At 44.5% G+C, this 15,265-nt stretch overlaps 3 long non-coding RNA genes across 4 annotated transcripts; 2 read left to right on the top strand and 1 right to left on the bottom strand.

The window, feature by feature from the left end:
- Positions 1–6,704: 6,704 nt before the first annotated feature.
- Positions 6,705–8,929, bottom strand: LOC124281590. Its single transcript, XR_006899940.1, has 2 exons — positions 8,792–8,929; positions 6,705–8,680 (listed from the first exon to the last, which is right to left on the bottom strand). It is a non-coding gene; the product is annotated as an uncharacterized LOC124281590 (long non-coding RNA).
- Positions 8,593–9,097, top strand: LOC124281591. Its single transcript, XR_006899941.1, has 3 exons — positions 8,593–8,670; positions 8,817–8,920; positions 9,040–9,097. It is a non-coding gene; the product is annotated as an uncharacterized LOC124281591 (long non-coding RNA).
- An 82-nt stretch (positions 9,098–9,179) lies between these two features.
- On the top strand, positions 9,180–10,544 carry LOC124281592. 2 transcript variants are annotated; one of them, XR_006899943.1, is made up of 4 exons: positions 9,180–9,243; positions 9,957–9,992; positions 10,124–10,193; positions 10,275–10,544. It is a non-coding gene; the product is annotated as an uncharacterized LOC124281592 (long non-coding RNA). The 2 variants fall into 2 exon arrangements; XR_006899942.1 differs by lacking the exon at positions 9,957–9,992 and adding an exon at positions 9,741–9,880 and having other exon boundaries at positions 9,186–9,243.
- Positions 10,545–15,265: the final 4,721 nt, after the last annotated feature.

Here is a 15,265-nt window from a genome sequence, read left to right as displayed (position 1 = left end):
ACATTTTCAACCATATTCTCTCTTTTATCATGATATGAGAGACAACAAATCAGCATTTGAGAGCCAACTGATTTGACCAGAAAAAGGACAATGAACAAAGTGCAAGCCCAATGTGAGTTACCATCACGTATGCAGGTTGAGTGGGACGTCATGGATTGACACTGGGATCTATAATGGTTCCCTGTTAAGGAAGAGCGAGCTTGATGGCAATCTGCTTATATTCACACTTAGCCAAGGGAATGTCACACATGGGATATAGTCTATTTCAAATTTCAAATATTGATTAATGAAATTTCAGAAGTTTTACGGTAAATTTTCTTTAATGAGGTCAATGGTGAATATGCCTGTGTGAGGCTTAGTATTGATGTTTGTTGAGACCTAGTCCTTTGTAAAGAAGACTGACATTGATGTAACAGACAGTTGTGAGTTGAGGTGTTTTATGTGGGGTTCTGCTTTTAGGTGTGTCAAATTGTGTTAAGTTGTGTGTTGAGGTGTGAGCAGAAGTGTAAACCTGTCTGACTTGCAGAGTCCTATGTGAGAAATCTACTAGTTTAATCAGATGTATGTCATAGGTTTCATTTCAAATGAGCCAAGTAATTTGAAAGATGAATGGGAAACAGAGCCACACATCAAGGTCTCTGGAGCTGTCTGCAGATACACAATGACCAGTCTCAAGACATTAAAATGAAACAAATGTTGACTACTCTGAATCCTGGCAATGCTAAGATGTGTTTCCAGTTGTCATCAATCTGAAACTAGCCATAGTCCTAATTAACTGTGACATTTCCTTCCTTGTAAGATACTTGCTATTCTGTATAGTTTGTATCAGAAAAATGCTCTTAACTGGACTTCACAACAAGCCATAAACAAGGACTACTGCCAGCCACACAGTGGCACTACCAGCAACACAGAAGAACTACAGCAACACAGTAGTGGCACTAACAGCAACACAGCAGCACTACCAGCAACCAGCAACACAGTAGTGGCACTACCAGCAACACAGCAGTGGCACTAACAGCAACACAGTAGTGGCACTAACAGCAACACAGTAGTGGCACTACCAGGAGCACTACCAGCAACCAGCAACACAGTAGTGGCACTACCAGGAGCACTACCACCAACACAGTAGTGGCACTACCAGGAGCACTACCAGCAACCAGCAACACAGTAGTGGCACTAACAGCAACACAGTAGTGGCATTACCAGGAGCACTACCAGCAACACAGTAGTGGCACTAACAGCAACACAGTAGTGGCACTACCAGCAACACAGAAGTGGCACTAACAGCAACACAGTAGTGGCACTACCAGGAGCACTACCAGCAACCAGTAACACAGTAGTGGCACTAACAGCAACACAGTAGTGGCACTATCAGGAGCACTACCAGCAACCAGCAACACAGTAGTGTCACTACCAGGAGCACTACCTGCAACCAGCAACACAGTAGTGGCACTACCAGCAACACAGTAGTGGCACTATCAGCAACACAGTAGTGGCACTAACAGCAACACAGTAGTGGCACTACCAGCAACACAGAAGTGGCACTAACAGCAACACAGTAGTGGCACTAACAGCAACACAGTAGCAACACTAAAGCATCTTAGTAGTGGCACTATCAGACTGGAAAACTGCTTCAGTATAAGTAGAGACAGATGATAGAGTGCATGGATGTTATACCCTGGATAGAAAGTGTGTATGTTACACCCAGGATAGAGAATGTGAATGTTATACCCCCGGATAAAGAGCAAGAATGTTATACCCTGGCTAGAGACTGTGAATGTTATACCCTGGCTAGAGAGCATGAATGTTATACCCTGGCTAGAGAATGTGAATGTTATACCCTGGCTAGAGAGTATGAATGTTATACCCTGGATAGAGAGTATGAATGTTATACGCAGGATAGAGAATATGAATGTTCTACCCTGGATAGAGAGTATGAAAGTTATACCCTGGCTAGAGAGCGTGAATGTTATATGCAGGATAGAGAATATGAATGTTCTACCCTGGATAGAGAGTATGAATGTTATACCCTGGCTAGAGAGCGTGAATGTTATATGCAGGATAGAGAATATGAACGTTCTACCCTGGATAGAAAGTATGAATGTTATACCCTGGCTAGAGAGCGTGAATGTTATATGCAGGATAGAGAATATTAATGTTATACCCTGGATAGAGAGTATGAATGTTATACCCTGGCTAGAGAGCGTGAATGTTATATGCAGGATAGAGAATATGAATGTTCTACCCTGGCTAGAGAGCGTGAATGTTATATGCAGGATAGAGAATATGAATGTTATACCCTGGATAGAAAGTGTGTATGTTACACCCAGGATAGAGAATGTGAATGTTATACCCCCGGATAAAGAGCAAGAATGTTATACCCTGGCTAGAGACTGTGAATGTTATACCCTGGCTAGAGAATGTGAATGTTATACCCTGGCTAGAGAGCATGAATGTTATACCCTGGCTAGAGAGTATGAATGTTATATGCAGGATAGAGGGTATGAATGTTATACGCAGGATAGAGGGTATGTATTTTATACAGTGGAATAAGGGTATGTTTATACCCTGGATAGTGTGTGAATGTTGTACCTTGGATAGAGAGTATGAATGTTGTACCTGGTTAGAGAGTATGAATGTTATACGCAGGATAGAGAGTATGAATGTTGTACCTGGTTAGAGAGTATGTATCTTATAACCAGGATAGAGGATATGTATTTTTTACCTAGGATTGAGAGTGTGGATGTTATACCCAATATACCCATGCACATTCACTGTCACATATTACTTTAACTAAACTTTCACCTCTGTCAGGTATGAACTAATGATCAATTAGATGTATGTTGGAGAGATTCCATTCCTCCATCTGTTGTACACAGATACTGCCTTACAACCCTTCCTCTATCATTCACTTTAAGGCTTGGTCTACAGTCTCATAACTTCATTCTAAAACCAATATATATTTCACTGTTATATTTTGCAACCAGTTCTCAGGAAATGATAATTTTAATAGACAACCTTCTAACATGAGTATTGAACACCAACTTGACAAAGGAACTGCATCTGAGTGACCTCAGTTTGAGAGTACAAGAAGCTGCTAAGCGAGGGAATTTTGAAACTGACCATACCCTGCTAGTTGCTGCCAGAGTGCGCTATAAGATTTAACACCACATCCACAATTATGGAGTATTCTATTGACTGCTGCAGATCGATACTGGCAGACCTGGGGGCAGATCTCAGTCTGGAGATGACAGACCTCGGCAGGGCCAGCAGAGCGGACAATGCAGGACACAACTGGTCACAATACCCTGCTATTGTCTACAATACACACAGTCGCAGCACAGGGGGAGCTAACATTATATTCCCCACTTCATACATACTGATACATTATAATCCCATTTAAAAAAAAAGAAGACACATTTATTAAATGCTGTAGGCAGGGATGAATGGTTTTAGTGTAAACTTGCTCATGGATGTAAACTGTGCAGATGAATACCATCAAAGAAATATCAAGTACACACATGCATCTTACACTAAATTTGGACAAAATGTTTTTCACAATATCTGAGCTGAGAATCATGCACAATATCTGAAGAGAGAATTGTACACTATAACGGATAATCAATCGGACACAATATCTGAAGAGAGAATTGTACACTATAACGGATAATCAATCGGACACAATATCTGAAGAGAGAATTGTACACTATAACGGATAATCAATCGGACACAATATCTGAAGAGAGAATTGTACACTATAACGGATAATCAATCAGACACAATATCTGAAGAGAGAATTGTACACTATAACGGATAATCAATCGGACACAATATCTGAAGAGAGAATTGTACACTATAACGGATAATCAATCGGACACAATATCTGACCAGAGAATGTTACATAGTATCTCAACATTGAATCTTACATAGTATCTCAACACTGAATCTTACATAGTATCTCAACACTGAATCTTACATAGTATCTCAACACTGAATCTTACATAGTATCTCAACATTGAATCTTACATAGTATCTCAACACTGAATCTTACATAGTATCTCAACACTGAATCTTACATAGTATCTCAACACTGAATCTTACGCAATATATGAGCAGAGAAACCAAGCGTGTGTCAATGTTCATACAGATGCAAGACTGCTACTTGTGTGAGCAATGCCTTGAAGGAACCTGTTGCACTCACTGTCAGAGTATATTTAATGTCTTCCTGTATCATTTTCGGTTACAGATACTGTGTCAACTGATTAAATAGCTTACATGTTCAGTACAGAGCAAAGCTGATTCAATCTCTCTTTCAATGACTTGGGTTTCAAGCACTAAGTGAATGTCCAGGTATATAGGAGGATCATGAGGCTGTAATGTAACTGTGGCCCTGCAGTGGCAATCCTTCCAAACACTCCCCAAACATCAATCACTATACTCATTGCCTTTTTCGCCAAGTTTATTTATGTTGAAATATCATCTCAGTCATCATCTGAAGTCAGTCTAATAGAAGCACCCCATCTCTTCTCGGTGTGAATTTTACAGTGAATCACTGAGAACCTTGGCTGAATCACTGACAAACCTATACTCAATAAGAAAGCTATATTAAATCAATGAGAACCTAATCATTGTGAATTATACACTCAATCACTGACAACCGTACACTCAAACCCTGAGAAATGCACATTGAATCAATGATGCCTACTTAGAATCCTGCACTTATTCACAAAGAACTCTACACTGAAACCTTGAGAAACCTACACTGAATCACTGAGATCTCTGCACTGAAACCTTTAGAAACCTGCACTGAATCACTGAGATCTCTGCACTGAAACCATGAAAAACCTGCACTGAATCACTGAGATCTCTGCACTGAAACCGTGAGAAACTTGCACTGAATCACTGAGATCTCTGCACTGAAACCTTCAGGACTCTACACTGAATCACTGAGATCTCTGCAAGGAAACCTTGAGAAATCTGCACTGAATCACTGAGATCTCTGCACTGAAACCCTAAGAAATTTGCACTGAATGCCTGAGATCTCTGCACGGAAACCTTTAGAAACCTGCACTGAATCCCTGAGATCTCTGCACTGAAACCCTGAGAAACCTACACTGAAACCTTGAGAAACCTACACTGAATCCTTGAGAAACCTACACTTAAACCTTGAGAAACCTACACTGAATCGTTGACATGCTGCATTAGATCCCTGATGTCAGCATAGCATGAAAACTTTGTGTGATTAAAAGCAATGAGGTGTCTGTGAATATCTGTATGAGGTTATCTATGTGAGGTGTCTGTGAGTACTGGCATGAGGTGTCTGTAAGAGGTGTCTGTGAGTATCTGCATGAGGTGTCTGCAAGAGGTGTCTGAGTACTGGCATGAGGTGTCTGTGAGTACTGGCATGATGTGTCTGTAAGAGGTGTCTGAGTACTGGCATGAGGTGTCAAAATGAGGTGTCTGTGAGTATCTGCATGAGGTTATCTATGTGAGGTGTCTGTGAGTACTGGCATGAGGTGTCTGTAAGAGGTGTCTGTGAGTATCTGCATGAGGTGTCTGCAAGAGGTGTCTGAGTACTGGCATGAGGTGTCTGTGAGTACTGGCATGATGTGTCTGTAAGAGGTGTCTGAGTACTGGCATGAGGTGTCTGCAAGAGGTGTCTGAGTACTGGCATGAGGTGTCTGTGAGTACTGGCATGAGGTGTCTGTGAGTACTGGCATGATGTGTCTGCAAGAGGTGTCTGAGTACTGGCATGAGGTGTCTGTGAGTACTGGCATGAGGTGTCTGCAAGAGGTGTCTGTGAGTAAGTATCAGCATTGTAGGTATCTACACATAATGTGTACACAATAAAGTGTTTGGGTTGAGTCATTGATGGACACAACTTGATCAAAACGAAACAAAAATAATACTCAAGAATTAAAGCAATACAGGAGTTGATCAACCACCTTCCATGTTTCCTCTCACATGACACAAACTCTGTTTTGGGGTGGGGGAGGACTGAGACAATTCTTGTTGACAAGTTAATGTAAAACAAGGTGGGAGGTGGGGATAACTGGCGTATCATCTGATAAGCAACTTCTATACACACGCATATGCTGCAAACCTTAGTCAGCACATGGGATCAGTCAGGACTAATGTTGACATCTATAAAAATCTTTAGTTGACAAATATAAAGACTTAAGTTGACATTTAGCCCCAAAGGGTAAATCTAACTTTCCAGTTACAAATGATGAAGCATTTGACTGAATATCTGAAGTCTCCTGCTGGTGGATGATTATCTTACACAACAAAATACTGGTCTTGACACACTAATACATCCGACATTTCTGTATTTCAGTTTGATGAGTTGAGTCTGAGGTACATTAGTTGCCAACATTGTACAGAGTCAGATCATAATGTAGAACAGGGGAAGTAACTCTGTATACAGAAGTAAGGTACTGACAGAAGCTGCAACATCTTAATAAGAAACTGAAAAAGATTGCTGTAATAAAGCGCTAAATAAAAGTTGCACACAACGATTCAGTCAACACTTGCTACACTTTTCTACAGGCATGCTTGGATCATGCTTGGCTTCACAAGGACATGTAGCGTCTACTGTTGTCTACTCATGCGGAAATCCGCTACGTTCTCTGTGATAGTCCACATTGTAAGAAATTTCTAATCATGCATAAGACAAAATTCATAACTAAAGACCCAAAATCAACTTCAATTGGTCAATAAGTTTATTTTCTGCCAATTATAATTGTTGACATCTAAGAGACATACATTCATGTAATTCGCATATGCAAATATAGGATCTATTGTTGCGAGAATTTTCCAAGTCTTCATGCTAAGAACTAAACAATTTGAAGATGTAAGAACAGATAGATGAATGAGTGTCAAGTTGCTGTTAAAATCACACATGCCAAACTGTCCTCACTGATAACATAGCATCTCAACACAGAGAAGGCTGGAGGCTCAACTCACTCACTCACTCACTCACTCACTCACCACATGGCCACCCATGATTGGTGTCAATAGCCAGGAGATCTGACTTGTGTGAAGAACGTAGGCTACAGAGACCCATTTCTCAATATTTACATTATCAGCCACCTGCAGCTTTTCCACATTAACAGTTGCTCACTGTTCAGGTAAAAAACCAAATATTTGCCATAAAACATGCACAATTACGGCATAATATTGATAAAATTAATCTGTGAGAATAAACTGGACTGAATGTAAAGAATACTGAATGTACATTTTCCCAGGTAGCTAGTTAGCTGTGAGGGCACACAGTGAGTGAGTGAGTGAGTTGTCAGCAGGAGTACACAGGGAACACTCACCTCTTGGATCACCTTGAAATTCATCAAGACAAGAAAACAGATGAACTCTACATGAGATGTGATAACTACTCTATGGACTGATTACACACATACATGGGTTATTGTTTACTGGTCACTGCGGCCATAGACCACTACATTGGGCTGTTGTCATCACTGTTATGTAGGTCGAATTTGGCATGTATTATTTTAAAAAAAGCACAGATCACTATGCAATGATGATTTCTACACTTTAACAAGTCCCATACATCACACTGTCTCTAAGAGGGTTGCAGGAGGCAGTCCTCAAGTTAACAAAAACATAATGAACTGTGAAACGTTTCCTAAATTTACACAAATTATACACAGATTAAAGAGAATTTACAAAAAAAATGAAACAATGAGATGAACATGTGACTAGAACTGACCAATCAGTGTGAAGACTGAATGATGTCGACTGTTTCTAGGGCCTACTATGCCACATGACAAGATACCTCCTACATCGTCCATGAAAGGAGAACAATACCCAGTAGCTTGTAGTAAGAAATTTGGACTTTGATACCATGGTTTGGTAACTTGAGCAAAATCATCTCGCATGGTCTAGAAACTACAGATCTTAAATATATAAATATTAAATAACTCTGGGCTTCCAAGCAAAGGAAGCAATGTATATCATACACATATGAACTGTTTTGAACAATCCAAGTCAATTTCTCAAATCAAACAAAATTCGCAGAGCTTTCTCAGCACTTGAAATTTGCATAATTTTAAAAAATTTACATTGTAAAGCAAAAAAATTATGAACAAAATTCACATCAGTAAAAATAACAATATTTACAGTTCCTATGGTATAAAAAGAGCACACAAGTTAGTGTCCTGACTTTGGCAGCAAGACATGGATGTAACATCAGTTATTATGAAATACCCGTTGCGGGAAATCTGGTGGCTCTTTACGAGGGATAGGAACAGTTACCACATGGGGCTATACTTGATACACTTGATACTTTGAATGGTCAACTTCATAGGTGGGATTATACCTTTTTGGTAACAGTCAAGAAATGGGGCTATACCTGGTACAGAAAAAGTATATGGGGCTATACCTGGTACACTAACAGTTAACAGGTGGAGCTGTAACAGAAACAAGTATACTTCTCAGATGGGGCTTATGTGGTACAGTTACAGTTAACAGATAGGGCTATACCTGGTATATTAACAGTAAAAGGATGGGGTTATACCTTGAACAAGTACTGGTACCCTTCACAGGTGGAGCTATACCTAGTACAGCTACTGACTATTAAACAGATGGGAATACCAATGTATATCTTAATGTGAACCAGGTCAAGTGGGGGATGTATATCGTAATGTGAACCAGGTCAAGTGGGCTTATGTGGTACAGTTCAGATAGATAGGGCTATACCTGGTATATTAACAGTAAAAGGGGGGTTATGTATATCTTAATGTGAATACAGGTCAACTATTAAACAGGGGAATACCAATGTATATCTTAATGTGAACCAGGTCAAGTGGGGGATGTATATCTTAATGTGAACCAGGTCAAGTGGGGGATGTATATCTTAATGTGAACCAGGTCAAGTGGGGATGTATATCTTAATGTGAACCAGGTCAAGTGGGGATGTGTGAACCAGGTCATGGGGATCTTAATGTGGACCAGGTCAAGTGGGGATGTATATCTTAATGTGAACCAGGTCAAGTGTTGGATGTATATCTTAATGTGAACCAGGTCAAGTGGGGGATGTATATCTTAATGTGAATCAGGTCAAGTGGGGGATGTATATCTTAACGTCAACCAGGTTGAACTGGGTATGAATGTTATAATGTCAATATGTTGAGTTGGGGATAGTATATGGAGCACCAGGTTGAAAGGGGATGTATACTACAATGTGAACGAGGTCAAGTGGGGGATGTATACTACAATGTGAACGAGGTCAAGTGGGGGATGTATACTACAATGTGAACGAGGTCGAGCTTGGGATGTATACTACAATGTGAACCAGGTCGAGCTTGGGATGTATGTTATTTTGTCAACGAGGTTGACGGCAATGTGTGTTATAACGTCAACTAGATTGAGCAGGGGATGTATGTTATAACATCAAGCAAGCTGAAGGGGGTTGGGGGTGTATGTGATATCGAGCATTAGGTCAAGCTGGTATGTATGTTACAATGAGAACCAGGTTTAGCTGGGGATGTATATTATATGGATCAGATTCTTGATGGGCATTTAGAAGTAGGAAGGTAACATAACAACATTAGGTATGGATTTACAACTTCTGTATTATTTACATCATTGCTCAGGTGAGGGGCAAGAAGTAGCCCAAAAACTTTGTGTTGTAAATAATAAAGAAGTTATACCATATGTTCTTATATACATGTATTATATGGAGTACCTTGTTCAACTGGCATGGATGTGACGACATGAAACAGGTTGAGTGGGGGATGTATGTTACATTGTGAACCAGGTTGAAGGGGGGATGTATATTACATTGTGAACCAGGTTGAGTGGGGGATGTATATTACATTGTGAACCAGGTTGAGTGGGGGATGTGTATTACATTGTGAACCAGGTTGAGTGGGGATGTATATTACATTTGAGTGAACCAGGTTGTTGAGTGGGGGATGCATGTGTACATTGTGAACCAGGTTGAGTGGGGGGATGTATGTTACATTGTGAACCAGGTTGAGTGGGGGATGTGTATGTACATTGTGAACCAGGTTGAGTGGGGAACCAGGTTGATGTGTATTGACATTGTGAACCAGGTTGAGTGGGGGGATGTATGTATTACATTGTGAACCAGGTTGTGAACCAGGTTGAGTGGGGGATGTATATTACATTGTGAACCAGGTTGAGTGGGGGATGTATATTACATTGTGAACCAGGTTGAGTGGGGATGTGTGAGTATTACATTGTGAACCAGGTTGAGTGGGGGGGATGGTGAACCATGTTACATTGTGAACCAGGTTGAGTGGGGGATGTATATTACATTGTGAACCAGGTTGAGTGGGGGATGTGTATTACATTGTGAACCAGGTTGAGTGGGGGATGTGTATTACATTGTGAACCAGGTTGAGTGGGGGATGTGTATTACATTGTGAACCAGGTTGAGTGGGGGATGTATATTACATTGTGAACCAGGTTGAGTGGGGGATGTATATTACATTGTGAACCAGGTTGAGTGGGGGATGTGTATTACATTGTGAACCAGGTTGAGTGGGGGATGTATATGACATTGTGAACCAGGTTGAGTGGGGATGTGTATTACATTGTGAACCAGGTTGAGGGGATGTATATTACATTGTGGAACCAGGTTGGAGTGGGGATGTGTATTACATTGTGAACCAGGTTGAGGGGGGGATGTATATTACATTGTGAACCAGGTTGAGTGGGGGATGGACATACAGGAACCAGGCTGAGTGGGGATGTGTATGACATTGTGAACCAGGTTGAGTGGGGATGTGTATTACATTGTGGAACCAGGTTGGAACCCAGGATGTAAACACATTGTGAACCAGGGTTGAGTGGGGATGTACACATTGTGAACCAGGCTGAGTGGGGATGTATACACATTGTGAACCAGTGGGCTGAGTGGGGATGTGGGGCCGGACATTGGTGAACCAGGCTGAGGGGGATGTGTATGCATCAGGAACCAGGCCAGAGTGGATGACATCAGGAACCAGGTTGGAGTGGGGGGACCAGAACCAGGCTGATGGACACAGGAACCAGGCCACTGAGTGGATGACACAGGAACCAGGCTGAGACACAGGAACCAGAACCAGTGGACACACAGGAACCAGTGGACACAGAACCAGGAACTGAGTGGACAGGACCATGGACACACAGGAACCAGTGGACAGGAACCAGGACACAGAAACTGAATGGATGTGGACACAGGAACCAGGAACTGAACGAGGACAGGAGTGGACACAGGAACCAGGCAGTGGACCACAGAACCAGGCTGAGACCAGGAACCAGGCTGAGTGGACACAGGAACCAGGCCGAGACACAACAGGAACCCAGGCTGGACACACACAGGAACCATGCTGACAGAACCACAGGAACCAGGAAGGAGACACACAGAACCAGAACCATGGACACAGGAACTGACAGTGGACACACAGGAACCAGTGGACACATTGGAACCAGGCTGACAGGGACACACAGGAACCAGGCTGAGTGGGGAAGACAGGAGTGGATGTACACAGGAACCAGGCTGGTGGGGGAGCAGGACAGAACCAGGTTGGGAGTGGGGGGACGAGACCAGGCTGGAACTGACATTGGAACCAGGTGAGTGGACGATTCCATCAGAACACTGAGAATCAATCAGGAACCATGCTGGAGTGCACAGGAACTGAGGACACAGGACACAGGAACCAGGATGGCAGGACACAGGACCCAGGGATGGATGGAGACCAGGGAAGGCATGGACACGGAGGAACCAGGTGAAATGTGTTCCAGAATGAGCCCCATAGCACGACACACATGAGGAAAGCATGGAGGCACACAGGAGGACACAACCCCAGTGGAGGCACACAGACCAGGCACACAGGTGGACACAGAGAGAGGAGGCACACAGGAGTGGAGGCACACAGAGGCACACCAGGGTGGAGGCACACAGGCACACAGGAACCACAGGCACCCAGGAGGACACAGGAAAATGGAGGCAGTGGACATGGACAGGCACAGGCAAGAGGGAGGAGAACCAAGACCACAGGAGGCAACCAGGTCCAGTGGAGGCACACAGGACCACACAGGCACACAGGAAAAATCCAGGACACAGACCCAGGTGGACACAGACAACCACACAGGACACAACCAGTGGAGGCTGGAGGCACCCAGGAAAACCCCAGGTGGAGGCACACAGAGCAACCCAGGCAACCCAGTGGACACAGGCACCAGGAGGCACACAGGGACCACAGCCACACAGGAGGCACACAGGTGGAGGCACACAGTGCCCCCAGGACCAGGAACCCAGGACAACCCCAGGTCCAACAGGTGGAGGGACAGGAGACACAACAGAAGGACCAACAGCAGGGATGGAGCTGGAGGCACACAGGCACACAGGCACAGGAAGGAGAACCCCAGGATGGAGACAGGCACACATGGAGGGTCCAGGACCAAGACACCCGACCAGACAACGGAGTCCAACACACATGGACCGACCAGACACACACCCACACCAGGACGGAAGCCCATGGACATTCCCAGTGGCTGACAAGACCAGTGGCCAACCAGCCCGACAAGACCAGTGGCCAACCCATTGTGGACAGCCTGGACAAGACCAGTGGCCAACCCATGTGGCACAGCCGGACAAGACCAGGCCAGCCCCAGTGGGGACAGGAACCTGACAAGACCAGACAGCCTGACAAGACCAGTGTCAACCCCCACAACCAAGGTGTAACAGCCTGACAAGACCAGTGTGGCAGTGTCAACCTATGGGGTGGGGAGCCGGTGCAACAGCCCAGTGTCACAAGGGGTGGGCAGTTGCCAGCCTGACAAGACAACCCTATGGGGGTGGGGGGCAGGGAAGACCAGCGTCAAGGAGCTGGTTGCAAACAGCCTGACCAGACAGTGTCAACCTATGGGGTGGGGAGCAAACAGCCTGACAAGACCAGTGTCAACCCATGGGGGTGGGGCTGTGCAACAGCCTGACAAGACCAGTGTCAACCTATGGGGTGGGGAGCTGGTTGCAACAGCCTGACAAGACCAGTGTCAACCTATGGGGGTGGGGAGAGCCGGTTGCAACAGCCTGACAAGACCAGTGTCAACCTATGGGGGTGGGGAGCCTGGTTGCAACAGCCTGACAAGACCAGTGTCAACCTATGGGGGTGGGGAGCTGGTTGCAACAGCCTGACAAGTGCCAGTGTCAACCTATGGGGTGGGGAGCTGGTTGCAACAGCCTGACAAGACCAGTGTCAACCTATGGGGGTGGGGAGCCAGTGTCAACCCATGGGGGTGGGGAGCTGGTTGCAACAGCCTGACAAGACCAGTGTCAACCTATGGGGTGGGGGAGCCGGTTGCAACAGCCTGACAAGTGCCAGTGTCAACCTATGGGGGTGGGGAGCTGGTTGCAACAGCCTGACAAGTGCCAGTGTCAACCTATGGGGTGTCAACAACCCAGTGTCAACCTATGGGGGTGGGGCCTGGTGCAACAGCCTGACAAGGGCCAGTGTCCAACCTATGGGGGGGGGGGAGCCTGGGCAAGTGGTTGCAACAGCCTGACAAGGTGACAAGTGCAGTGTCAACCCGTGATAAGGTGGGGGCCTGACAGTGCAACAGCCTGGGGTGGGGGCTGGTTGCAACAGCAGTGTTAACCTATGGGGTGGGGAGCTGGTTGCAACAGCTTGACAAGGGCCAGTGTCAATCTATTGGGGGGGTTAGTTGCAACACCCTGACAAGGGCCAGTGTCAACATATGGGGTAGGGGGGCCTGTTGCAACAACCTGACAAGGGCCAGTGTTAACCTGTGGGGGGGGGTGGTTGCAACAGCCTGACAAGGGTCAGTGTCACACATTGGGGTAGGGGGGCTGATTGCAACAGCCTGACAAGGGCCAGTGTCAACCTATGGGGGTGGGGGAGCTGGTTGCAACAGCTTGACAAGGGCCAGTGTCAACATATGGGGGTAGGGGGCCTGGTTGCAACAGCCTGACAAGGGCCAGTGTCAACATATGGGGGTAGGGGGGGCCTGTTGCAACAACCTGACAAGGGCCAGTGTCAACATATGTCCTAAGCTCGTTATGGCGTGTATCTTTATGGCGTGTATCTTTATGGCATGTATCTTTATGGCGTGTATCACATTCAAACAACTCCTCCAGCAGAGAATGTTTACTTAGAACTACTCACATCACTTATGATTACTTTGAATTCTTCAGAAATAATTCTTTACGCTAGATTTACTCCAATGAAGATAAACATGAATTCACTCTGAAGTAGCTTTATCTCCTGACCATGTCTTCCAAAAGGACACACATGAGTAGACATGTTACAAAATGAAAATAATGTATAATGAACAAAGGCAAAACAAAAATAATGCACTAAACGAAACTCAAAGATCTTTCTTAAATCCTAGTTGTGTACACTGTATGTAGTCTTTCAGAGTCTCAACTCCGACCTGAAATCACTCTAGAGGTGAAAATGTTACATATATCCAGCATGCGCAAATCCAAGGAAATTTAAGTCAATGCCATTGATCACAAAGGTCATGGTCATGGGGTCATGACCTCTGCTGACCTCAAGCTGAGCAAATTGTTCCCTGAAATAGCGACCCATTCCAGCAAATGAGCGAAACAGTCCCTCATAGTTTACTACTGCTACAGCCAATCAGTGGACAAACAAATATTCACGATGATATGTAAATTAGCTTTCTTGTTTCTGTCACTTTGTCATCTGTAGCAGAGACGATTAGAACTGGCCGGTGAACCTTTGGCTGTTAGAATGAGTGAGCGAAGAGCGAATCAACGAGCATACTGGTAATTTCTAGAAGAAAGATCAATTCAGAGTAGATATTAAACATGGCCGCATGCAGCAGTTGATACAGGGCATTTCAACCGTAACTTCACTCGACTGGGAAAGTGTCGGGTGAGAATTGGGCGGGTGTCTGCCAGCGTGTCTGCCAAGCTCCCAGTTCACACTAAGACGTACAGGGTACAGACAGACATTCAACAGTTATAAAAACGCAACGTACATCCTTCCCACGAGGCCACACTTCATCACCTATTCAAAAGCCCATGGCCGGGCTCACTTACCGGGCTCTGTTCGGAGCCGGGGCTATCCGTGAGTTGTTTCGCACCCGCACACGGTTCAGCAGAACCAGCAGAAAAAGTCCTACCACCATCGCTGTCTTGTACAACATCAGGCATTGAATGCGTATTTGCATAAACTTCGGGGGACCTTGTCCCACCAGTGTTACTGCTGTTTCCACCACCAACACTATCATTTTTATTCTTTTTACCCAG

This window comes from Haliotis rubra, unplaced genomic scaffold (assembly GCF_003918875.1).
Source record: "Haliotis rubra isolate DU_JTF1 unplaced genomic scaffold, ASM391887v1 Scf285, whole genome shotgun sequence".
NCBI classification, from domain to species: Eukaryota; Metazoa; Mollusca; class Gastropoda; order Lepetellida; family Haliotidae; genus Haliotis; species Haliotis rubra.
This window is presented reverse-complemented; position numbering and strand designations above follow the sequence as displayed.